Source organism: Diadema setosum, chromosome 10, assembly GCF_964275005.1.
Source record: "Diadema setosum chromosome 10, eeDiaSeto1, whole genome shotgun sequence".
In the NCBI taxonomy this organism is placed as follows: Eukaryota; Metazoa; Echinodermata; class Echinoidea; order Diadematoida; family Diadematidae; genus Diadema; species Diadema setosum.
Window position 1 is genome coordinate 19,989,979 of NC_092694.1, and position 26,005 is coordinate 20,015,983.

General features: G+C 39.6%; 1 protein-coding gene across 4 annotated transcripts in view; it reads left to right on the plus strand.

Annotated features, from left to right (window-relative positions):
• Positions 1-16,416: 16,416 nt before the first annotated feature.
• Positions 16,417-26,005, plus strand: part of LOC140234291 (focal adhesion kinase 1-like) — a 189,279-nt gene continuing 179,690 nt past the window's right edge. For all 4 annotated transcript variants that reach the window (XM_072314350.1, XM_072314352.1, XM_072314351.1 and 1 more), the window contains exon 1: positions 16,417-16,548. The gene's annotated coding sequence lies outside the window, so the exon portion shown is untranslated. The remainder of the gene's footprint in view (positions 16,549-26,005) is intronic.

The window sequence follows — 26,005 nt, forward strand, 5'->3', positions numbered from 1 at the left end:
CACATATCAAATAGCGCGCTATTTCGTGATCGGGTTAATTTCCCAAGTCAGAAAATAGTACGCTATTTCGAAACATCGGGCTGATGTGAAAACGCCTATTTTTTTTTTCAATCCTCCTGGACTTTTTTTGTGCATATTCTGTCATGAACACTGGCGTTTTCACATCAGCCCGATGTTTCGAAATAGCGCGCTATTTTCTGACTTGGGAAATTAACACGATCACGAAATAGCGAGCTATTTGATAATTAGGCGTTTTCACATCAGCCCAATAAAAATCCAAGCTCGAGATATTTTTCGCGATCGCAAATTAGCGCGCTATTTCATTTCCTATTCACATCAGCCAGAACATAATATTATCAAATAGCGCGCTAGTTCGCATTAATTATCCTGCTATTTCGGAAATTGTGAGTATAGCACTCACACATTAGGCATATGCCCGGTTTCATGGTAATAACCCTCACATTTCGTGGGCATTTGCCCTGATTCATGGTATGGTAGTATACTTCACAAGGGGCTTATGCCCGGTTTCACCGTATACAACAATTCACACACTTTGTCAATAGGCATAGTAAAATAATGTCCGGTTTCATGGTATTGAAGGCATAAGCCTGGTTTCATGGTACAATGCTTCACACATTTTGTAGCATATCCATCTGCAGGGTTCATAGTATAATAACACATTTTGTAGTCATATCCCCGTTTTCATGGTACAATACTTCACACATTTTGAAGGCATATGCGCGGTTTTATGGTATTAACATTCACACATTTTATAGGCATATGCCGGTTTCATGGTATTAACACTCACACATTTCGTTGGCATATGCCGGCGGTTTCATGGTATGGAATTATACTTCACAGACACTTTGCAGTTATACGCCAGGTTTCATGGTATTAATTAACACTTTTTAGCATTTTGTAGGCATATGCCAGGTTGTATGGTATAATACTTAACACATTTGTAGACATATGTCCGGTTTCATGGCATGAACACTTACACATTTTGTCGACATAGTCATGCCCGGTCACACATTATTTTTTTTGGTAGGCATATGCCCGGTTTCATAGTTACTTCACACAATTATAATCGCGTGTGGGCATGGTTTCATGGTTTCAAGGTATCTACAACATTTCACACATTTTGTTGGCATATACCCGGTTTTATGATATAAAACTTACACAGTTTGTGGGCATATGCAAAAAATACACGGTACTTAGTCTGGCTTTCAGACCCTTTGCCAACTGGACTCCGCGGCGACGAAGTCGCCGCCTTTGCTGAAGGCAAGACAAAACCATCTTAATCTATACTAGTTTTCGACGATCCTGAATAGCGAAATAGTACGGGCAGAGGGTCTTGAAGCCAGACTACAAAACGAAAGGGGGTGGGGTGGGGGGGGGGGGGGCAAACATGTCATTTTGTCCCCAATAATTCCCGAAATGAGGAATATTCTTGCGTTCTGTCCAAATATCTTATTCACAATGTGCACCAGATTCCTGAATTTCAATTATAAAAATGCAGATTGATTTAAATCAATAAAGCAATTATCTTCAGAGGCATCGTTCCGTTTTAATGTTATTCAGCGATTCAGCGATCTGGTGCACACTTTTGGTGAAATTTCGGATTTTTGCCATCAAAGAAAAGAAATATTAATAGACAGTGGCGTACCGTGGGTCAAGACATTGGGGGGGGGGGGCACCTCATGGCAGCAACATCAGAATTGCATAACGTAACAATTAAATGCGAGCGAGCGGAGCGAGCGAGCTTGAAAATGTTGACATTTTACAGTCCCCAAACTGCCGTTTGTAGCTATATATAATTATACATGTATGTATATATATATATATATATATATATATATATATATATATATATTTGCTTTGGAAATTAAGGGGGTTGCACCGGGCGCAACTGCTGGCAGTTGCTGGCAGTAACATCACGAGAATGCCATAACGATTAAATGCGAGCGAGCTTGAAAATTTTGACATTTATTTTATAGTCCCAAAACTGCCGTTTTTAGCTATATTTTTTCGCTTTGGAAATTAAGGGGAGGGGGCGCACCAGGCGCAACTGCTGGCAATTACTGACAGCAACATCAGGAGAATTGCATAGCAATTAAATGCGAGCGAGCGAAGCGAGCGAGCTTGAAAATTTTGACATTTTACAGTCCCAAAACTGCCGTTTTATAGCTATATTTTTTCGCCTTGGAAATTAAGGAGAGTGCCTGGGCGCACCGGGCGCAACTGCTGGCAATTACTGACAGCAACATCAGGAGAACTGCATAACGATTAAATGCGAGCGAGCGAAGCGAGCGAGCTTGAAAATTTTGACATTTACCGTCCCAAAACTGCCGTTTGTAGCTATATATATATTTTTTTTTCGCTTTGGAAATTAAGGGGAGCGGACGCACCGGGCGCAACTGCTGGCAATTACTGACAGCAGCATCAGGAGAATTGCATAACGATTAAATGCGAGCGAGCGAAGCGAGCGAGCTTGAAAATTTTGATATTTTACAGTCCAAAAACTGTCGTTTGTAGCTACATATTAATTTTTTTCGCTTTGGAGGGAGGGGCGCCCGGTGCGCCCCCTGGATCCGCCACTGGTAGTCAAGGGTGTCGGTTTATGTTCATGATTGGGGGAGGTATGACCAGCGAGGGGGCGCCGAAGTGACCAAGCGGGAGAAGGATGTCCAAAATCTGCACTTTATATAGAGCATCCCCTAATTTGTTTGTGTTTGTGAGTGTGTGTGTTTCATACAGATGGAAAAGTTAGGAAATAGCCAAGGTCGAGTCTTATTATTGGCAATGCAAGGCATTTTAATTATAGACTAGTATGTAAAGCAACACTGCAAAATCAATGATCAAGCTTTGATAGCAAATGTGTACAACCTATCAAACATCACATTGCGCAATACTGCAGCGACTCTTTTTGCCATTCCGATGTTCTGAGTACACTGCGCACATCCTGCTTGTATTAAAATGCCAACCAGGAATCACACTGAATCACAATCTTTTGTCGTCTCCGGGCTTTTTGAACAATGTTTCACTATAATACCTCTTTAATTATATGGCTAAAAGATATCTTAGAAAAATATCTTGATCATCCTTTCATGTCGATTTCAAAAGCAGTTTACTAACCCTTGAATTACCATTTTGGTAGAATTTTTTATTCTTCTTCTTCTTTTTTTTTTTTTTTTTACCAGCGGATGGGGGGGGGGGGGCACGTGCCCCCCATGCCCCCCGTAGTTACGCCACTGTTAATAGATAATTGAATAACTAAATCGTGGCATCTCAGCTCTTGCTCCGTGTGTGCGACATCACTTTGTAGGCTTACTAAATAGTATCTATACATGGAAGTTACCAGGGGAGGGTGCGACGGAGCTTTTGCATTTTTGGGATTGAAATAGAACGATCTGATGCGCGCATTTTGTGGAATATTCGGAAAATTGTCAATCCTCAAAGTGTGCAGAGTCTAAGTCAATGGATAGGAACCGAGCGGGGGTGGGGAAAGTAAATTAAAAGGGGATGAGGATATTTTTACATTTTATTAGAATTGAAGTAATACATGTAGATCTGATGAATGAAACATTTTGAAATCTGCCAGTCTAAATGTGTACTAAGGCTATAGGAAAAGGATCGAACTTGGGAGGGTGGGAGGGGTATCTCCCTTTCACGCGAGAGAAATTTTTCATTTTCAGAATTGAACTTCAGCAATCTGGCGCACACTTTGGATAAGATATTTGGACAAAGCGCAAGAAAACTTCTTTCATTTCGAAAAATATTGGGGGAACAAAATGACATGTTTGTTCCCCCCCCCCCCCGTCTTCCAGGATCAACGAGTGGGCTTTTGCATTCTTAGAATACAAATACAAAGGAAAAGTTTTGATGGAATTTGGAAAGCTGTCAATACCCACAATGTACTAAAGTTTTTAATGGGAAACCAAACGGGGAAAGGGTTGATTGAAAGAAGATATCCCCTCCCTCCCGTTGGAACTTGTGTGTGTGTTTTTTTGTTGTTGTTTGTTTGTTTGTTTTTGTTACAGCTCGTTGTTCCGAAGGTTCGTTATACCGAAGGCTCTTTAGTCCGAAGATTCGTTATTCCGAAGGTTCGTTTTTCCGAATTTCATCTTCGGATTAACAAATCTCCGGATTAACGAACCTTCGGAATAACGCCATAGATGTTCGGATCAGCGAACCCTTTTTCATTTCCGGATTAACGAACCTCTATAGGTATAGGGAATTTGTGTGTTTCGGATTAACGAACCTTCGGAATAACGAACCTTCGAAATAGCAAACCTTCGGAACAACGAACAGCACCCGTTTGTTTGTTTTTTTTCTTTTTAACTTAAGTTACAGACCTGGTCCACACTCTATGATGAAACATGTAGAAACCTGTCAATCTAAAACTCTACTTAGTGTACAGGAAAAGGATGGAACGTTGGAGGGAGTATCCCCTTCCCACGCACGCGAGAGAGATATTTTGCATTTTCAGAATTGAAATTCAGCAATCTGGTGGACACTTTGGATAAGACATTTCGACAAAACGCAAGGATTTCCTCACTTTGGAAATTATTGGAGAAAAAATGATATGCTTGCCCCCCCCCCCCCCGTTTATTACCTCCTCCCATCCGCCCGACGGATCATTTTTTAACCGAAGTGACAGACCTGGTACAATTTAGATGAAACATTTAATTGGATATCTGTCAATCTAAAAGTGTATTATTAAGCAGAAAGGGTATGGAAGAGGGTAGGCGAGGGAGATTTTATATTTTCGAAATTTAGATTCAGCCATCTTTGGGTGGAATATTTAGACAGTTTTCTATCAAAGAAAAAAGCAAGAACATTGCCACACCTCGAGAATAACGAGGAGGAGCAAAATTATTATGTTTGCTCAGTACTTTATGGAAGAATCACCCCCCCCCCCATTGACGTCTCTACATTATGAGGGAACTTTTGTAAGTGAAAGATCTGCTGCACACTCTTTGATGAAATATGAGGAAATACGTCAATCTCAGAAGCGCACAAAGTATCCTCAGTGGTAGAGCTTTTGAATGTTTATGATTCCAATTCAACGATCTGGTGGGGGTGCTGGTATAGGCCATACCCCTCTTCCATTTCTGGGAGGACGAATCCCCCACCCCCCGGGATTTACGCCCATGCGTCTGTCGTTATGACGTCAGACTGACAGAGAGAAAATACTATCTTCTAGGAACTTTGAGGAAAAACAAACCAGGGATAGACACAAAAGAAAACCCACCCTCTGGGTGCGGCACACTCTCGCCCCGCACCCCACCCCCTGGGTGCGGCACACTCTCGCCCCGCACCGCACCCAGGGGGTGGGGTGCGGGGCGAGAGTGTGCCAATGACAGGAGTAACAACTCTCTTCAACGCCCATATGAGAAAATCTCTCGTTATCATTGGCTCTCACAGGCAGCAGTTTCTCAATATATCCTGTCACGCGACCCAAAGTGGGTGCGGTTAACATTCCTAGTCAAGGGATTCCAATCATAAGTCTAATTTATTCAAATGCATGCGAATTCTCGCCAACTGATGTTATGTGGGGCAAACTATACTAGGAACAATACAAAAGGGGCAAAATGTCCACTGTCTGCCCTATTGACAAAATACAGTGTCTTCATTGGTGCTACGAACAAAATCAGCTGTTTCTTAGGCTGGGTTCGCATAGAAGTATACGGTATACGGTATTCGCTATTCGTTATTCGCTATTCGCTATACGCTATTCGGCCATGGAGGGTCACATACGGTAGCACGCGTGTCCTACTTAAATATTCTTTTGGTGCCGTCAAGTCGACCCAAACCGTCACCCCCACCCGCTCCATCAACTCCCTATCCCATGCACAACCATCCCAGCAATGTTATGAACAGTTTCTAAATTGAGATTACATTGGAACGAACTATTTTTGTTACAAGAAAGCTATAAATTGAGTATTTGAATAAAAAACTGACCCAACTCCTCTGGGGGTCATTTTTGGTAATCAATTAAAACTAATTATTTCTAATTTGTTTTATAACACTATATTAATTTTGATCATGATACACAACACTGCATCAGAATACCAGTCTACATGCTTATTTTTGCTAAAGGGCAAATCCAGACCAAAATTTTCATCATTTCATAAACGGGAGATGGTACACGCTGCACGAAAATCGAACAAGCACGATTCCCACTGTACTATTATACGCAGCTATACGGCATTTTCGAATAGTGCCCTCTTATGTGACCCAGTATTAAATCCTATATCGTTCGATTCACCAAGCTACTAGTATTCACGTGCCCTCGAAAATGTGCACCGTATACCCGATGAGGCAAAACTATTACGAACGAGGATACGAAATAGACAACCTGACCACTCGATCGATGCCTTATCGAGAAAATGCCGTGTTTTCATTGGTGTCAACAAAGTAGGCGTAGCCAAACTGGGTACGGTTAACGTTCTTAGTCAGTTGATTCCTTTCAAAACCTGAATCGTATTCAAATACATGAAAACTCCCACCACCTGGTGCTATGTGAGGCAAGCTGTACTACTAACATTACAAAAGGGGCAACGCGACCACTCCCTGCCCCATTAACAAAATACCGTGTCTTCATTGGTGCTATAGAAATCACGCAGGTTCTAAAAATAAAAAAATATATATAAATAAAAAAATAAGTCGCACAAGGATCCAAACTGGGGGATGTTAACATTAATGTGCTGGCTTTAAAAACCTGAATCATATTCAAATACATGCAAACTCCCGCCGCCTGATGCTATGTGAGGCAGGCTCCTATCTACGGACGGTACAAAGGGGCAACCTAACCTGATCACTCGCTGCCCTAATGACAAAAAATACCGTGTCTTCATTAGTGCTATCGAAATCAGCAGTTTTTCAAAGTCGCCCAAGAATACAAACTGCGTGCGGTTAACATTTCTAATCATGATCCCTTTCAAATCCTGAATCCTATTCAAATGCATGCAAACTTCCACCACCTGATGCTATGTGAGGCAAGCTACCACGAACATTACAAAAGGGGCAACCTTATCACTCGCTGCCCTAATGACAAAATACCGTGTCTTCAGTAGTGCTATCGAAATCAGTACTTTCTCAAAGTCACCCAAGGATCCAAACTGGGCGAGGTTATTCTAGTCAAGTGATTCCTTTCAAAATCTGAATCGTATTCAAATGCATGCAAACTCCCACCACCTGATGCTATGTGAGGTAAGCCACTATGAACAGTACAAAAGGAACAAGATGTCCTCTGGATCACCCTCTATGGACAATACCCTGTGTCTTCATTGGTGCCATCGAAATCGGTCGTTCTTGAAAGATGCATATCACGACGTCCGTCTGAGAGGTGTTACAGAATTTCTTTTTTTTTATACCCCCAGATTGCTCCGTGTCACTTAGAAGTTACACGCTCTATCGCAGGTCTTATACTGAATTGCTTTGACCATGGACATTCATCACCCGTTAATTACAGTTTCTGTCAAAAGCGTTGCAATAACATTTTAAACATGCTTTCCTACTTGGATCCCATCATAACCGCCGACAGGAGGCGTTATAGAGCGGTTTGGAACATGGAACACCAAAGCCAGAAGAAATGCTACTTTTTCAATTGTCATGCTATAGGGCCTACGCATAAATTTGCAAAAGAGCGAAGAGATATCACTTCTTTTCTAGTAACCACCTGCCTGCGCCACCAAACTGAGTGCAGATAACATTTTCTAGTTAAGTGAATGCTTTTAAAAGCTGAATTTTATTTAAATGCATGAAAACTCTGACTGCCTGTTGCTATGTGAGGCAAGCAACGGCGAGCATTACAAAGGAGGAAAACAAACAAGTCTCTTCCTTCAAGACAAATTCCTTGTCGTCTTCAGCGCTAACAAACCAGAGATTCAGCAGATTTCATATCGCAATCAAAACAGCTTGTGCTTTACATGGCGCCTGTCATCCTGCATACTGTGAAAAATTGAATTCTATGATTACTCAAGCAATTATCGGCGCCTGTTGCCTTTAAAGGGGCCCTGAAATCCAAATGCATGTTGATTTGTGTTGATTTATGATACCCTCAACATCACTTTTGCGGTGAAACGAATATCTAGAAACATTCCATATATTTTAACGATTTTTTGTCCCCGCCGAACGAGTTCGAGCAGGGGACTATACGTGTGTGTGTCCGTGTGTGATCAAAAGTAAATGTTCAATTTGCTACTTCTCTGTCATTTATGAGCCAATTTTGATTATGTTTGCTTTATAATATTATGATAGCACTACATGGGAGCTTTGAAACTTCTACACAGAATTTCAGTTGTGACCTTTGACCTTGACCTTTGACCTATATTGTACATTTTGCTACAAAATGCTACTCGATCCTTCGCCATTTCTAACCCGATTTCGATTCCGTTTGCTTTATGTGATGGCACTAGGTGAGGGCTTCAAAACTTCTACACAGAATTTTGACCTTTGAATTCTTTGACCTTGATTTTTGACCTATATTGTACATTAATTTGCTACAAAATGCTACTCCTTCGCCATTTCTAACCCGATTTCGATTCCGTTTGCTTTATGTGATGGCACTATAGGTGAGGGCTTCAAAACTTCTACACAGAATTTTGACCTTTGACTTCTTTGACCTTTGACCTTGATTTTTGACCTTTATTGTACATTTTGCTACAAAATGCTACTTCCGGCGAGGACATAACTTACGCACCGCGTAATTTCTACTTTTCCTTGTTTCTTCTATTTTTCTTCACATTACTTGGGAACGCCCACAAAAAATCCTTCCAAACCAATATTCTTGAGATGACCTCATCTGTCAATCATTGCTAAAGTACTGAAACGTTTAACAAAAGACATTGAAATGCACCTTCCTCTCGACTCAGCATAACTTGCATGTTTCTGTGATGTTAATGTGACTAACAAAAGACATGGCGAGGGATATTGGTTTGGAAGGATTTTTTGTGGGCGTTCCCAAGTAATCTGAAGAAAAATAGAAGAAAAATCATTAAGAATATATGGAATGTCTCTAGATATTCGTTTCACCGCAAAAGTGATGTTGAGGGTATCATAAATAAACAGAAATCAACATGCATTTTGATTTCAGGGCCTCTTTGATTGTTAAATCTTTCGAAGTTAATATTTGGCGATTGCGTGTTTCTGCCTGTTGAATAGCATTTTACAGTTAAAGTATAATTTTTACTACATTTCTTCGTGTGTCCTAATTATATTCTTTGCATATTAAACAATAATTGCTGCTGAAAATATTGGAGGGAGAGCGCATTGCTGCTGGCTGGGTATGTTGTATTTTAGGAATGATGCATACTTAAACAGAAGTGCTCAGCAATTTATTAGCACCTGCGGTAGAGTGCATAACTTCTCGGCGGCACGGAGCATGGGCAGAAGAAAAGATTATCGTTTCTTCTCCTTCTCTGACACCTCCCTGCTAATGTCAATGACGCGTAATCCCGGCAGTAATTGTGTCATTCGCCATTTTTTAGTCAAATGAAGCCTTTCGACTGTCGAATACCATGCAAATGCATGTTAAGCTCGGGGCTGTTGCTATGCTGTATAGGACTCGCAGAGATATGCCGGAACCGACTTGCATTTTGAACATGCTAAAAACAAAAAAACAAAAACAAAAACAAAAACAAAAAACCCTGTTGTGCTCCAGCGTATCTCTGAGAAACTACGTAGTTACTGAAAACAAAGAACGTCAAACTTGGTGATCATTATGATATAGCACACGGATGCGGACGCATCCTCATTTTTTTTTTTTTAATTCTTTTGGCATTCGTTGTCTCGATAGGCCTGGAGCGAAATCTCTTCGCACTTTTGCAATTCTTTCATAGGTTCATTGCATGACAATATTCTTGAATGCTTATAGACCTTGCATTGTCTTGACTTCCCGTGCTCCAAGCCGCTCTTTTACAGAGTTTTAATATACTTTGGAGACATCCGTTCAGAAGAAATGTGGAAATCCTGTGTGGAACTTGGGGGTAATATGGCACGGAACAAATCCCTTCAGTTTTTCTTCATAATATTCATGTAATTGAAACCCCAGAACTGATAAGAGAAATATAAATCTCAATAAAAAAAAAAATCGATCAAATACCTTGCGCACAAGATGGCTTCGTTTGCGAAGTTTAGAACTTGAATGTGAAATCTTTCTGATTATGAAATATAAATGGATAAAGCAGTGCCCTACCACTTTTGAACTGATTTTTGTTCACGTGTTTTGTTCTCTATACACATTGCTGCAGAAAGGAAAGGGGCATCGAACTGCTGCTCGCTCGGTTTGCTGATGTATATTCATACAGGAGCGCATGGAATGCTGTGTTTCGTCAAAGCAACTCATCAACACCTGCGATAGACCTCATTCTTTCCTGCACGGAGCATGAGTACAAAGGAGATATTTTTGTCTCTTCTCCTTCTGTATTAAACACCTCCGTGGACAGACAGAAGAAAAGGAAGATACCACAATGAAAGGGCAATGTATACCTGCCTGGCGTGTACATGCTTATAGATATTTAACTATATAGTAGCTACCGTGGAAATCCACGGGTCTGAGGGCCTTATACAGCTGTATATATATATTTTTTTTTTCATATATTTGATCTTCCATATTTCCATGTTTTTTCATTGTGCTCTCTTCTACCCATGACCAACGCTCCCAGAGAAATGTGAGTATACACACACGATAGGGTAGGACTAGGGACTCACATGACTTGTCACTCACGAGCGTGCCGTGGGTTTTTCTCAGGAGCCGCTGAAAAATGTCTTACACAAAGCTGCGCGGGGCGACACACACCACCTTAAAAATCGGGTCACCGGGCCAATTTCTGAAACTGCACGTAGAGCACTGGGAATAGGCCAAAAATGGTTCCTGACGTCATATGAAGATCATCCAAGCACCTTCAGAAAACGGGGATATGCCAGCTTTCCTGAATATCCCTGGTTGGAAGGTGTGTGAACCTACGTATATCCCCGATTAAAGGTCCTTATAAACGCACACACACACATACACAAACACACAGACACATTACATAATGTATATCTATACACTCAACCAAAAAAGTAAGTTCCCCCCTAGCATTTTTGGATATATCTCAAAAAGTATTTTACCGATTTTCATGATTCAAACGGAAATGGATAGAGAATATTATTACTCATAACATGAATGGCATATCATTGCCACCAGATATCATTATTGGTGTGAAAAAAATGCATTCTATGTCAAAATGCACGGGAAAAAGTTGCACTTTAGTGATTTGCATTGACTTTTACACAAATAATCAAACAGTCACTCATGATTCTGAACTTTTAAGCATGGTTTATTGTATATTTCTCTATTACTTTCTTTACAAAGATTCTCTTACAATGTGATGCCGCACTGATTCCTGTGGTAACGTCCTTAATTAATCTCTCCTTAGCAACTGGTCAATTCCCCTCACAGTGGAAACATGCTTTAGTCAAACCCGTTTTGAAGAAGGCTGGTCTAGGCATGGACCTAGGTCCATGGTCTAGGTATGGAATTTTGTAATCTGCGGCCAGTGAGTAACCTGAAGTATGTATCAAAGTTGGTTGAAGGTGCTGCCCATCAGCAAATTGTTGATCACCTTAATGTTAATTCACTTCTGTTTTTTAACCAGTCGGCTTACAGACAATACCACAGTACTGAAACAACATTGTTAAGAATTAAGAGTGATATATTGATGGCTATGGACAATCAGAAAGTAACCATATTGCTTTTACTAGATCTGAGCAGTGATTTCGATACCATAGATCATTCTCGCTTAGTGGAATCACTGAATACTTGCTTTGGCATTGATGGTGTTGTTCTGAAATGGATTAAGTCAAACTTAGCAGATAGATATCAACAGATCGATATTGATGGTACTGTTTCTGATTTTTCCCAGTGCGCCCTCTGGAGTCCCACAAGGGTCTCGGCTGGGCCCTCTGTTCTTTACTTTGTACACAAGCAATCTGATCAAAAATGTGTATGATAAGTTTCCTGTGTATCCTGTCATTGCTACGCAGATGACACACAGATGTATTTGTCGTTCACACCTGACGCACTTGCTCAGCAGCAAAGCGTCACTCACATGGAAATATGTGTCAATTATGTACGTGAATGGATGCTGCAAAACAAACTCATGCTAAATGACAGTAAGACTGAACTGTTATTGAGTGGCACATCCAAGCAAATATCTAAACTTTCTTTTGACGGGATATCGGTTGGAAGTTCTGTCATAAAGTCATCTTCCATTGTTAGGAATCTTGGAGTGTGTTTTGACACGCATCTGAACATGGAAGCACACAACTCATCACAAACTTGTGTGCAAATCATCATACCATATGATATATAACCTTAGACGTATCAGAAAACATTTTGATGAGAACAGTATGAAAATGATTGTCCAAGCATGTATTGTTAGTAAATTGGATTATTGTAATGGGTTATTATATGGACTCCCTGATTCTCAAGTTGGGCGCCTGCAGGGAGTCCAAAACTCCTGTGCAAGGCTTATTTGTAACAAACCTAGGTTTTCAAGGATTACTCCTCTTCTGAAAGATTTACACTGGCTTCCGATTCGTAAACGAATATTGTTAAAGATCTTGTTGACTGTGTATAAATCACTTATAGGTCAAGCCCCCAGTTACATATCCGAATTATTAGTGTTTAAATCTCATCGACATACTCATAATTTGCGCAGTTCTAAGGACACTCTTCTTTTACAAATTCCAACATGTAAAACAAAAGTAACATTGGGAGACAGAGCATTTGCCTGTGCAGCTCCCAAACTCTGGAATGATCCTACCATTAGAAGTCCGGAAATCTCCAACAGTAGCAGTCTTTAAATCACGACTCAAAACACATCTTTTCATTTAACTGTTCGTTATTATCAAGCACATCAGAAGCTTTTGCAGCGCAGAAGAATATATGTCTATAGGTTTTGCGCTTTATAAATTGATATACTTTTCATGAGCATCCCAGTGAAGATGATGTCCACCATCCGCTTCAATGACCAGCCGGCATCTCTTCCTCATACTGTTAACTAAAGTTTGTACTTGGCGCTGCTCAATGTTGGCCCATGCTCTCTGCAAGATGCGCTGAAATTCTTGCAGTGAATTAATGGTGTCATCTTTCACCTTCTTGCTCGCTTTCCGCTTAATGATATCCAAAAGATTCTCTATTGGATTACAGTCATGGGATCTTGCAGGCCACTCCATACGTTCGACGCCATTTCCCTCAACAAACTGATCTACAACTTGAGCGCCTGATACAAAATGGTCATAAGCACATTGATGTGATCAACCCAAATTGGAATTAAAAAGCACATGGCTTCGACCAACATTTTCATATTATTGAAAAGGCCTATTGTTTGAAATGTATGCATAACATCTGTTTAATATGGAAGCACATTGTACCTGAAGAAATTCCTGAGAATTACATAATTTAAAAAGGTCATTTGCTAACTTGCATAGGAAATGTACACAATATGCTTCATATAACCTTAAGTGCAACTTTTTTTTTCTCCCGTGCACTTGACATAAAATGCATTTTTTCCCACACGAATAATGATATCTGGTGGCAATGATATGCCATTCATGTTATGAGTAATAAAATTCCCTATCCATTCCCGTTTGAATTATGAAAATCGGTAAAACACTGTTTGAGATATATCCAAAAATGGTGGGGGAACTTACTTTTTTGGTTGAGTGTATAGTTGCGAATTCACGTATTGGCTCCAATATAACGAAGAATCAAGAAATAAACTAATATGCATTTATATATATATATATATATATATATATATATATATATATATATATATAGGCACGTATATCACACCAGCTTGGTTATTAATACTCAGAGATGTTCTTATAGTAATAAGATTTCGATACATGCTGACGTGTCATGTTGGTTCGTATGAGACGACATGATAGTATCCAACATGGGGTCAGTAACATAAGACTTGTGAATCGACTTGTATATTTGCAAATGTGTACGATTCAACAAGAAAATGCAATACAAGAAAAGCAGTTGTACTTTAAAATCGTATATCAAGTAGAAACTAATATAGAATTGATATAGAATTGTACAAGAAAAAAGAAACGACCCGAAATGAATACGTATACTGTAATACATTATGCAAGTGCTGAAACTCGAATTTGAATGCATATAAAAAAAAGAAGAAATTGTTTTCATTCATTTTCATTCACAAAACGAACAATCAAATATCATGAATTATAAGGGAAAGGCAGAATTGTCGACATTAACTTAAAAAGATATTACTTTTTAAAGGTTTAATAGGAGTAAGCGAATAATTTTCAACATTTCTAATAAACTGGAAAGAAAATATTCAAAACAACAATTGGCTAATTTGAAAAAAAAACAACAAAAACCCAGCAGTAGACCACTGTAACGGTTTATACACAAGAGCCGGCGATGGAAAACAAAAACGGTAGGATTCGTCAAAAGGATATGATTATTGAATTAAAGCACAAAGATCTCACCATAACATGCATAAAGAACCGACCAATATAAACTCCAAAGCAGATAAATGAATGAATGTACCTAAATACTGTCAAACGGTGCAGGAAGAGTGTATGGAAACAAGTTACCATTTTTTTTTTTTGTTGAAATGAGGGTCAAAGTGATAAAGCCTTACGTCTCTTGATCGCTCAGCTATTTTTCTTCACAGATACGTTTTAAGTTTGGATTTAAATATTTTTGTATAGATGACAGTTGCCTTATCTGAATAAGTAGCTGATTCCACAATTTTGGTCCTATAACGGAGAAAGCACGATCACCCCATCCATGTTTTCCTCTGGACTTTTGGAGTAACACATCTGATGGTGAACGTAGACTTCGTGTCGAAGTATTTGGGAATAGAGAATAGAGTAGGTATACGGGTAAAAGGAAATGAACCGAATGATGGGGATATTTTTCGGGGGAGGGGTAGTTATCCGGGTGGTAGTTATCCAGGCGTATAGTTATCCAGGGGGTAGTTTTCTGGGTGGTAGTTACACCAGTGTAGTTATCCGGGGGGGGGGGGGGGGGTAGTTATCCGGGGGGTAGTTATCCAGGGGGTAGTTATCCAGGGGGTAGTTTTCCGGGTGTTGGTTTTCCGGGTGGTAGTTATCCAGGGGGTCCGGGTGGTAGAGTTATCCGGGTGGTAGTTATTCGGGTAGCAGTTATCTGGGTGGTATTTATCTGGGTGGTAGTTATCTAGGGGGTAATTTTCCGGGGGTAGGAGTGGTAGTTATCCGGGTGGTAGCTATCCGGGGGTATATAGTTACCCTGTGGGTAGTTATCCGGTGGGTAGGCCTACTTGTCCTAGGGGAAATTGCCCTGGGGTGATTGCCCTAAGATGGTAGTTGTCCGGGGGTAGTTGCCCTAGGGCCCGAATTCTCAAAGGTGGAATAACTTTATTACACCGCTTATTCCGCCGATTTATTACGCCTCTTATGCAAATCAGGCCCTCGTGACGTAAAATGACGCGATTTATTCTCCGGAATCTATTCTCAAAAGTGGAATAACTTTTTTTATTTCTTTTTTAAATTTATGTTTTATTGAAAAAATTATACAGAATCACACTAGGTGGAATAACTTATTCCCCGGAATAACTATTCCGCGGAATAGTTATTCCAGCTTTGAGAATTCGGGCCATAGGGGGTAATTGCCCAGGAGGGTAATTGCCCTAGGAAGGTAGTTGTCCGGAGGGTAGTTGCCCTTAGGGGGGAATAGTCCTGGGGGTAGTTACCTTGTGGTAGTTATCCCATGGACCTAGTAGGTACGTCCATGGTTATCCGGAGGGTGGCTGCTCCCATAGACAAAACACGTAAAATAGAAGTTGTCGATTTCTCACACGGTTTTACCGTAAAATACGAAATTTGAGCCTCACTTGCCGATTTTATTTGTCATCCGCTCGGTGAGAATGTGTACGGTGATTTGTGGGATGAGGTTATTGTGATTCTGGTGCAAGGACTAACGTTAGGTGCGAAAGACGTCGATTTATCATTCATTGCGAAAATCGTGTCCGGTAATACAATGCGATTTTGCACCGCGCAAAGACAACTTATTTTAGAGGGGTATGTTTGAAGCATATTTTCTAAAACTGGAGCGAACAATTGACATAAGTTGGCTGAATTCGTAATTTCCAGGCGTCTGTGAATAAGTGGTGTTATTTTCAGCCGAAATTTCACCCTCTGAGTACGGAATTCAAAGCCACGGAAAAAAAAAAAAGCGTCCGGTGATACGATCTACGCTCCTACTATACTAGTACATGTACTATAACCATTGGAGCGTAAAAATATTAACGCAATCGCCGACATCATTTACAACGCACGGGACTGTACGCTGTGCAGGAATGACAACAATGTGAACAAGTCGGCGAGCTCCTCCGTGATATGATGCGATGATATGGTAGGCATTGTGACATCGAACACTGCTTGTGTTTACAATTATTAAATTTACGTGAAGTTTGACATACATACTGCCTACATACTTTCGGATCAGTCCATGCAGCATTTTCATGCTTCAATCAGGTGAGTACCGGAGTCGGAGAAACTAAAGACGTGTTTTGACTTGGGCAATTTTTTTACATTTCACGTTTTAGTTTTGACCGAAAGATCAGTCTGTATCTGGTCGCCCGGTCGTCGGGGATATGTTACGCGGAGACTGCGTCTGGCTTCACGGATCCCCACGGAGAGTGATAACGCCAATAAAAATAAAAGACTCCTCCGGACAGACGGATCTTTCTGTCTAACGTTAGTTTTAGTGGATCTAGCTAGTTCTCTAGCTTGTGTAGATGTAGCCGAGAGATGAGTCGTCAGAATGACAACAGACCTTACACCTTGGCTTCGGATCGCGGAGACTAGAGTCTAGGTCTTTCTTGAATTCTAGAGTAGACGCAAGAACCCCGAGTGCTAGAACTTTGTGTGTCCAACACGTTAGACGTGATATTACCGATAATGAGATAGGGCCTAGATATCTGAGATGGACAAAGGTTGTGACGGAATGTGAGTAGATTTAATAAGCCAGTTCGGAGTTCCACTTTGCCCATGAGCAGAAACAAGGTCATTCGGAACAACAGGCATGTTGGTTTTTAAATTTACTAGGATAAGCATCTGTCATGTCGGCCTAATGATTATTCATGTAATCCTTATAGGCCTAAATGCCGCTTGCCAGCACATCCACCTGTCAGCAAAAGTGGTATTTGGCAATATCAATAGAAAGAGATTATCAATACATCCAATGCAAAATAATGAAATGGATGCTTTCTCAAGTGTGAATTGACAAATCATTCTGCTCATCTGGTCTACGCAAGTTTATTCTTTGTTTGAACGGGATTGATGAATCCCATAAATTGTTACGTAAAGCTTATGCATTATGTCGCTCTGAAAACGAGTGAAGTGCCCCTAACCAACTGAGAAAAAAGAAAGGTCATTCGTACCAATGTGCCCATGAGCTAACTCCGAACTGGCTTATTTAATAGGCCTACAACTAATGAATATATAGCCCGACCAGACGCCGTGCCGTGCGAAGCATGACTGTGTAAATTATAGAACTAGATCTAGTTACATTGTACAACTAGATCTACTAGATTCTAATAATAATTAATATAGGCCTAATTGTTACACTTGACTCATAGATCTAACTGTTAGGTATGGCCACGACTAACCCCGGCGCAGGGCGCTGTAACACTAACGTAACAGGCCACGACCAGATGGGACAGTCACTCGACTTAGTCAGTATGGCCATACGTACGGTTGGTGTTATTGTTAGACAGAAAGATCTGGTCCGTCTGTCCGGAGAAGTCTTTTAATCTTTGACATTTATTGGCTCTTCTCTGTAGAAGGGCCAGGGATCCATGAAGCCAGATGCAGTCTCTGTGGAACATATCCCTGACGATCGGATACAGACCGATACCTTTCGGTCATTGTTATTGTATGCTGAGTGCGACCAGTCATGAATGATGTCACTCAGCTGAGCTGCGAGTGAGAGTCGAGAGAGGGAGAGAGAGATATATAGAAATTTCTTCTTATTATTATTTTGCAGTACAGTCCACCAACGAGGTGTATCGTCGTACTTTTTAGTGATGTGCGGTATGCTGTGCAATTTCTCCATAAAAACGAATTATGTGTGAGTTAAAAAAAATCATGCATCCTCGTAAGGGAGCTGAATCCTTTGCACTCCTCTTGAATCGGTTTGCAGAGGTGCAAATGCCCATGGTCAAACTGGGCAGCGAATTCCACAGTTGTATGGAATTTGGAAAGAAAACTGTGTTTGGGCAAAAGGAATATGAAACTTATGCCCATGTCCTCTCAGTGAGCCTCTGGTGATTGAATTATTGAGCAAGTAAATATATTTGCCATGCTGTATATGGACCTAACTACTCGCACAGTAATTTAGGATATCCACCACTGATGTATGAGAGGCTTTACTATGGGAAATAGACACTTTAAGTTGTGTTTGTGTCTAGAAATAGAGTCTACATGGTGTAGAACTTACAGTAAGTCTCTCATGAGTCTTCTTCAGAATACTCCGCAGCATTCCATCTGGAAGCAAACAAGGAGGAAAAGAGTCTAGATGATGCCTTTTTTTTGGGGGGGGGGGTGGGTGTGTCTCAATTTAAATAGGCACTATATGTGATGTCTTGACTCTTGAAATTTTTTAGTTTGCCTGGTACCCACTCTCTTAATAGTTTCACACTAAAAAATGTGCAAGTACGGCAATAAAAATAAACCTTGCATGAAAGTAAATGAACACTTCGTGTATTATTTTGTTGGGATGGGGGGGGGGGATGTTGACTTAGAAAATCTACATAAATGTACATTAATGTCCACTTATTATTAAAAACTAACGTAAAAGAGTGGATTGTATACTGGATGCTTATTTTTGTTGGGCCCTGAATTCCGTACTCTGAGGATGAAATTTCTATTCTACTGTACCACTGTGGACACATTACACATCATTATACATGTACAAGTGTATATCACTATCTATCCATGTATCCCAAATTTCGTAGAAGGTATGGATCTTGTACCATTATCTTTTTTAAGGATATCTACAAATACATAAATACGTTGTTTAAATTATTTAAATGCCTGACTTAGTTTCCTAGTATACAAATAATGAATGTTTATGAGTGCAATGGACAGAATATTTCATGAGGTGAAAGATGAAATGATCCATTCAACCCGGCTGCGCCTTGTTGAATGGATCAAACATTTTATCTTTCACCGAATGAAATTTATTATTTGTTTTATATAATGCCTAAAATAGATCCTCGTCATTTGATGCTTTATTAATTTAGAAACAGGAGAGAATCTGAGATCGCTAGAGTGCTCACTGAGCACTTTACGCTAGCGCGCTGTCGCATACACACACTGCAAACGCAAGCGTTTAACCCGCGTAGTGTTCCGGGCTGTCAGTGAGCGTGCAATCGAGAGCAAATCGTATGGATCCAAAATTGCACGGTAAATGGAGTCACAATTGCATGGATGGTGACGTCATAGTGAAATGGGCTGAATGATCAATGTCAAACAATCAATCAAATGACAAGGATCTCTTCAGGGGTTATATTTGGACAATATTTGCACTTTTGGATACAGGGGTGTAATAATCTGTCATTTTCTGGTGATGTCTAAGTTTGGTCTGTGTGTTTATAATGTGACAGGATTGGATTTTTTGGATATCCAATGTTATATCGGTACAGGAAAGTACATGTACATGTATTTCTACACATGTGCATGTCTCACACACACACCCACATACACACACACACACACACACACACACATACACAAAACATAAACACACACTGACATATTTAGTTTCCTAGTGGATAATATTTATATATTTGGAATATAGGGGTATAATAATCTGTCAATTTTCTGGTGATGCAAAAGTACTGGTTTTTATGTTTATAATGTACTCCATATCCCAATTTTGGCAGCAGTTATGGATTTTAACATATTTCAATATCTCCTTTACTAATGTATGTGACATGTTTGGAATAACATCCCTGCACATGTACTGCTTGCGCGATTGGGCATACATGCATTTTCTCTCCGTTGATGCGGACATGTGCGCACATGTTTTGGGACACAGGGACAGGAAGTTTGATATGGGTGTGTAGGTGTGTGTCTATGTTGTCTGTCTGGGTATGTGTATGTGGTATGCTTTTGCAGTGGGTGGATTTGTATCGGTGTTTTGGGTGCGCAGCCGCACACTGACGCTGTGGGTGTGGATATGTGTAGGGGTAAGTACACTTGTGGTGTGGGCGTGTATGAGACGTGTGTGGGTGCAGGTGTGTTTGTGTGTTTGTGTGTATGTACATGTGTGTGTGTGTGGGTGTGTGTGTGTGTGTGTGTGAGGGTGTGTGTGTGTGTATGGGTGTGTCTTGTTGAGTGATGGGTGGGTGGGGTCCCGAGCCATGCATGCTTTTTGTTTTCATTAACGGAGTTTCATTAATTGAGTCTACTGAGATGAATTGCTGCAACCAGAATTTCTTGGAACAAGACACATTGTGCAGGGACCAAGTGCAATATTTTGATTATTAGAATACGCGTATTTGATGTACTTTGTTGTAGTGTTATAATACTTGCCTTTCTATATATATATATATATTTATTTTCGTTTTCATGTGGAATTTTGAAATGGAGATTGTTGAGAAGATTTTTATGCCTTAGTGCATGATGATCTTGAATCTAGAATCTTGAATCTTGAGCAAAAATAACACTAGTTATTTACAATTTCTGGAAAATAGACTTCAAGTTATCCGCTCTACAAGAAGTTCTTTTAGCCCAGTGTAAAATTGCATTACAATTCTGGACGTGATTTTCGTAATGAAATAATTGACATCTTTCACATCGTATCCATGTACCAGAATCGCTATTCATCACCCATGATTCACTTTACACATTCGTACTGAGTGGACTACAAGAGAAAAATGGCAAATGCTCAGTAAGGCTAGTCTATGAAGTCCCTTGCATATTGAATGTCATTATTATGCAGAGATGGTGCAGAGATGGTGTCCGGTAATACCATGTCTGTAGCTGTACGCATGATTACGTCGAGTGTGTGGTATAGTGAGTTCTCGGTTGGTGATAACGGGGCTGCCAACTCTCAAGCATTGAGTGCAGTGTGAGGTTCACAGACACGCATCTCAGTAATCATATAGAAATGCACAAATAATGATACCTACCGTGCACTTTGCTGTTTGTCAGCCAAATTTTGTGCAACTATTGGAGATAAGAGAGTTTTTGTGGAATTCGACAGTCAAAATGACAAGAAAAATAAGAAATCAAGAGTTGGAAAGTACGTTGAACATGAGCTATTTTGGCGTGGTACATAATGCAGTGATTTTGCAGAGAATGATATTACAATTAAATTGATCGACAGACATACATTTACATGCAGGAGAAAAAAGAAGAATTAGAAGAGAAAGAAGAAGAAGAAGAAGAAGAAGAAAAAAAACATGGCAGACTCTTTACTGGTCTAGATTACTAGTAGGGCCTACTGTAGCATCCGACAAAATTGCTCTTTAAGTTCACTTACTGAGTGTAGTTGTTCATCTATTTATTGCATCTTGCATGTTGCTCCATACATGTATACAGCTTCATTTCTCGAGTTGCTCCATAAAAATTGTGAACAAATTATTAAGGTATCATAAACCTCTTGATTATGACAAACCGTTCGTTCTTCAGTCATTAAACTGTTTGCTTTACACTATGCATTGATAAAATCAAATGTCCTGTGCAGTTTGCTTGATTACACACTGGGTGATAGACAACTGACTTCAGTTCAATCCCTTCAGTAAATCATAATTACAATGTATCTTCGTAACTAGGATTATTGTACTTCACATTGTCTTCAAGGACGTGTGTCATTAACTACATCAATGGCTTCACACTGTACTGTAAAAGTGGAAATTTTCGCGGTGTTGAAATTTTCGACCCGAAACTAGCGCGAAAATAAATGCACGCGAATATTTTTGCTTGCCAGATGTTCTAGTAGTTGATGTCTTGATTCCGCAGAATTAAAAACATGTGAAACTCTTTTTACCCCGCCAAGTGCGAAAAATTAGTCGCGCGAAAATATCCACTTTTACAGTAATCCTTACTTCTTGGAAGAGGTTCATCTGATTGGTAATTCTCTAATTAAGGTGAAATTTCGTTTGTACACAAAAACTATTTACCTTGACAGTTGTGTCAGCTTTCACCTATCGTCTGTAGGCTTCATCAAACTGGCGTTGACTCACCGTAGATGGGGTGTAGGCAGTCTCACAGTTCACTAAATAATCCTTGCTCTTTACATTGCCTTTATCAGCAATTCAGTGTAACTATATAAACACTTACAAATTTGTGTATTTGTGACATGGACGCCTACCTATAGATGATAGCATCATGTACTCACATTCGAAATATGTACACCAAATTTCCTTTCTCAATGTATAGTACGATTCCATTTATCCTAATTCCTATGCTTTCCATATATTATGGGCGCAGAAATGACCGACATCTCAGCGATGTGTACTCATGCATGTGTTCAACACTTACACATACTCTAGCATACCTCGTAAGATGCACAGTCTAACACATACCAATACAGTTGTATTACGACATAACCACGCCACAGCTTGTGGCTTGTGGCTTATTTACACAAACAAAATGCTTTCGTTATCCAAATTATAGAAGTTCATATTATGTACTGTAGTGTCTTTGTTGTGTATGGTGTACTACATGCATGTACCTCCTAGAATACTGCCTTCTAATCCACAGAAACCACCCAGGGATCGATGAGTGCAATATGAATCACAAATGATTTAAGTGCTAGAAAATATGCATCTTGCCACAACATAGTTTCGTCTGCCCCTAGGTGGCGCAACATATTTAACATCATCGATGTCATCATAATTTCAATCCTTGCGTGTCAACAAACTTTCTTGACCACAGTAACAAGTATTCCTTTTCTTTCCCCTTTACTTCAAGGATAAGCAGCTGAAACATAGACTATAATATAACAAATTGATTATGATTGTTAGCTCTTTTATATGATTGATGATCCATTGCGCTACATTGACAAAGCAAGTGATCGACATACCTTTGAATCAGAATTATCTACTTTTCTTTCGTAATTGGCCTTGAAATTTCATGAAACCATGGATCTGATATGATCCATCTTAAGAGGTCCAGGGAAATCACACTATATAGGCCTTTATAAACATTCAAATAACTGTAAATGGATGTAGTCCACCATTATATTCCTTTGGAAATCTCAGATTTGAGCAAAAAAATGTGGAAATTACTACCCAGATTTTGAGGATTTCATGCTAGCAATGCCCCGCCATGAAAATTAAATTGTAGGAGTGCCTTGTGATGCGTCATTGTGATGTCATGTCTGGAATTCTTAGCCAGTCAGTTGTGTAGTAAAGTCCCTCAATTCGTGTGACCTTTCACAATAGATGTTGAAATGACGACAAACGGAATTGAATTACTTATTTTGCATTAGTTTTCTTGTGAAATTTAAAGATTCTTTCTTATTTACAATAAATGTAGTATTGTAGTTTTGGTAGATTATGTGATTTTTTAAGTGTTTCAGAGTACATTCTTTATTAGTAAATGATGAGCAGACAATTTTTTGGTAGACTCAGTACAGTCATTTCTTGAGTTTGGTGGGCGAGTCGGACCAATCTCATGATGCATTACAATATAGAATTAACTATTACCTATATGATATAGAATAACTGAATTTTAAGCGGGAGAAAATACATCTTAAATGGGAGACATAGGCCCGAATTCATGAAGGTGGTACAAATGAAACCATGGTTTAAACCATGGACAAAAACCATGGAGACTAAGTGTCGAACAGAATATTTCGTTACGAAATTGGTCATTTAGTTACAAAATGTTGTCATTTCGTTACAAAATAATCATTAACCTTTGTGAATTTGGGCCATACAGTGTAGAATAGGAGAAATTCAAACTCAAGTGGGAGAGTGGGAGACATTGAGAAAATAGTCTCAAGCAGGAGATCTCCCATCAAAAGCTGCAAATTTTGGAGATTATGTGACATTGACTGCTGATGGTTATGGCAGTGCTTAATCTCTAAATGGTTTTACAGAGTCCACTCTATACTGGGTACTTATCTGTTATCTTACTGGGGGAAGTTCATAGATAAACTAAATAAAGCACTTGGAGAGCACAGACCTCCACCAAGCAGCTCATTTCCACACTTGCACGTACAAATTGTATGCTGAAAATCGCCTAGTATCCCAATACAGAAGACTTTTATGTCATCAGCTTCCAGAGCTACACGTGGCGCCTTGCCTGAGCAGAGCACCCGCTTTAGAACGCATACGTGTATATCGTATGCAAACCTCAGATATGGGCAGCTTGAACTCCCAAGTTCATTTACCCTATCTGCCAAATGATTTGTATTTTTTTATCAAAAATCTGTAAAATACCTGGATAACTACCAAAATTTAATCATCTGTTGCATCATCAACTTTCATGCAAGTTTCATTCAAATCCATTTGCAACTTTTTGAGTTATTTTGTACACAGACAAACGAACAAACCGCGCCGATGAAAACAACCACCTTCCTTGGCTGAGGTACCGTTAGTACTGTAGTATGGTAGTTTACAGACTTAATGTACTGTATATTTACATAGTACATGTATGATCAACTACATTGTATTTTAAATGCTAGCACAAATTGTAGTACCCTTGGGTTTTTCTAGTCTGTTATAGTGTGGATTGAACATGTGACCTTACAGAGAGTAGTCAGCTTAGATGCATTTCTAAATATATTTTTTCTTTTTTTCTCTGAGCTGTCTAAAAAAAAAAAACAACCCTCTTTATTCATGTAAAATGTCTTCCAGAAAACTAATGAGTAGTAATGTAGAAAGGACAAGAGAAAGACAGAAGAAGAAGTTGGGCATTGGGTATTTGTTCCAACTGCATAGATACTGTCACTGGCATGATGTAGTTTTAGCTCATTTTGATCTGTGGTGTTCATGTGTTTGTCTCTGGTCCCATATGTAAGTTACCATATTTTTCTTAATAAAATACTTAACCCAAGGTCAAATGACATAAAACTAAAAGACAATATTCTTCTCAGGGATACCAATCTTACTGATGATAAACAGTAAAATCCAAGTGCTCCTTCATTACTTTTCAGAGGTTTGAAATCTCTGAATGTCCCATTTGTAAGTTGCGCGATATTTTGGACTTTCCCTGAATGTTTTTTGATAAATGTACAACCCATCTTATTCGAGCTACATGTAAGATCTAAAGGCAAAGTGGTTAGTGGAGTGTGTAGTTTGTCATGTACAGTGTATGCATACAGACTAGTAGTTGCGCAGTTTCCATTCTAAATGACACTGAAATTTTTATATTTTTGGACTTTTCTTGTATTAAACTTGCAGTAATCATGTAAATAACAATCTCAATTAATTCCTCATGCCACATCTACTCTGAAGAAATGTTTTGTCTCTTTATGTTGCATAGTTCAAGAGTTTAATATGAAAATTAATGATTTTCGTTGAAAATCCAAGATGGCCCATTACAAAAAGTCTACACGCAAATGGTGACAAACAGATAATGAGGTATGACGTAGATCCGTCATTTGCATACCACCTATCACAGTGCGTTGAACGTTAAAGAATAATACATATTCATGATGCAATCATGTGCCGCGAATGCGACGTTGAGCAAATGTATTAATGAAATCTAAATAGTAATAAAGACGCGTGGACCTATTGTCACGTCATGAATTTGCATACGCGCTAAGTCACGATCACACGTTGACCCGATGCGACCTCGTAAGGCCAATGACATTTAGCCAATCAGCGTAGCGTATTCAGGTGAGAAACACGCAATTGCTTTAGTGTACATGTACGTGTATGAACATATTGGTGGGTTATTCACTCGGGGCTAAACTGACATGGTTTATGAATATTGAAAAGGTACCCATGGCGAAGTTTCACGAAATTCC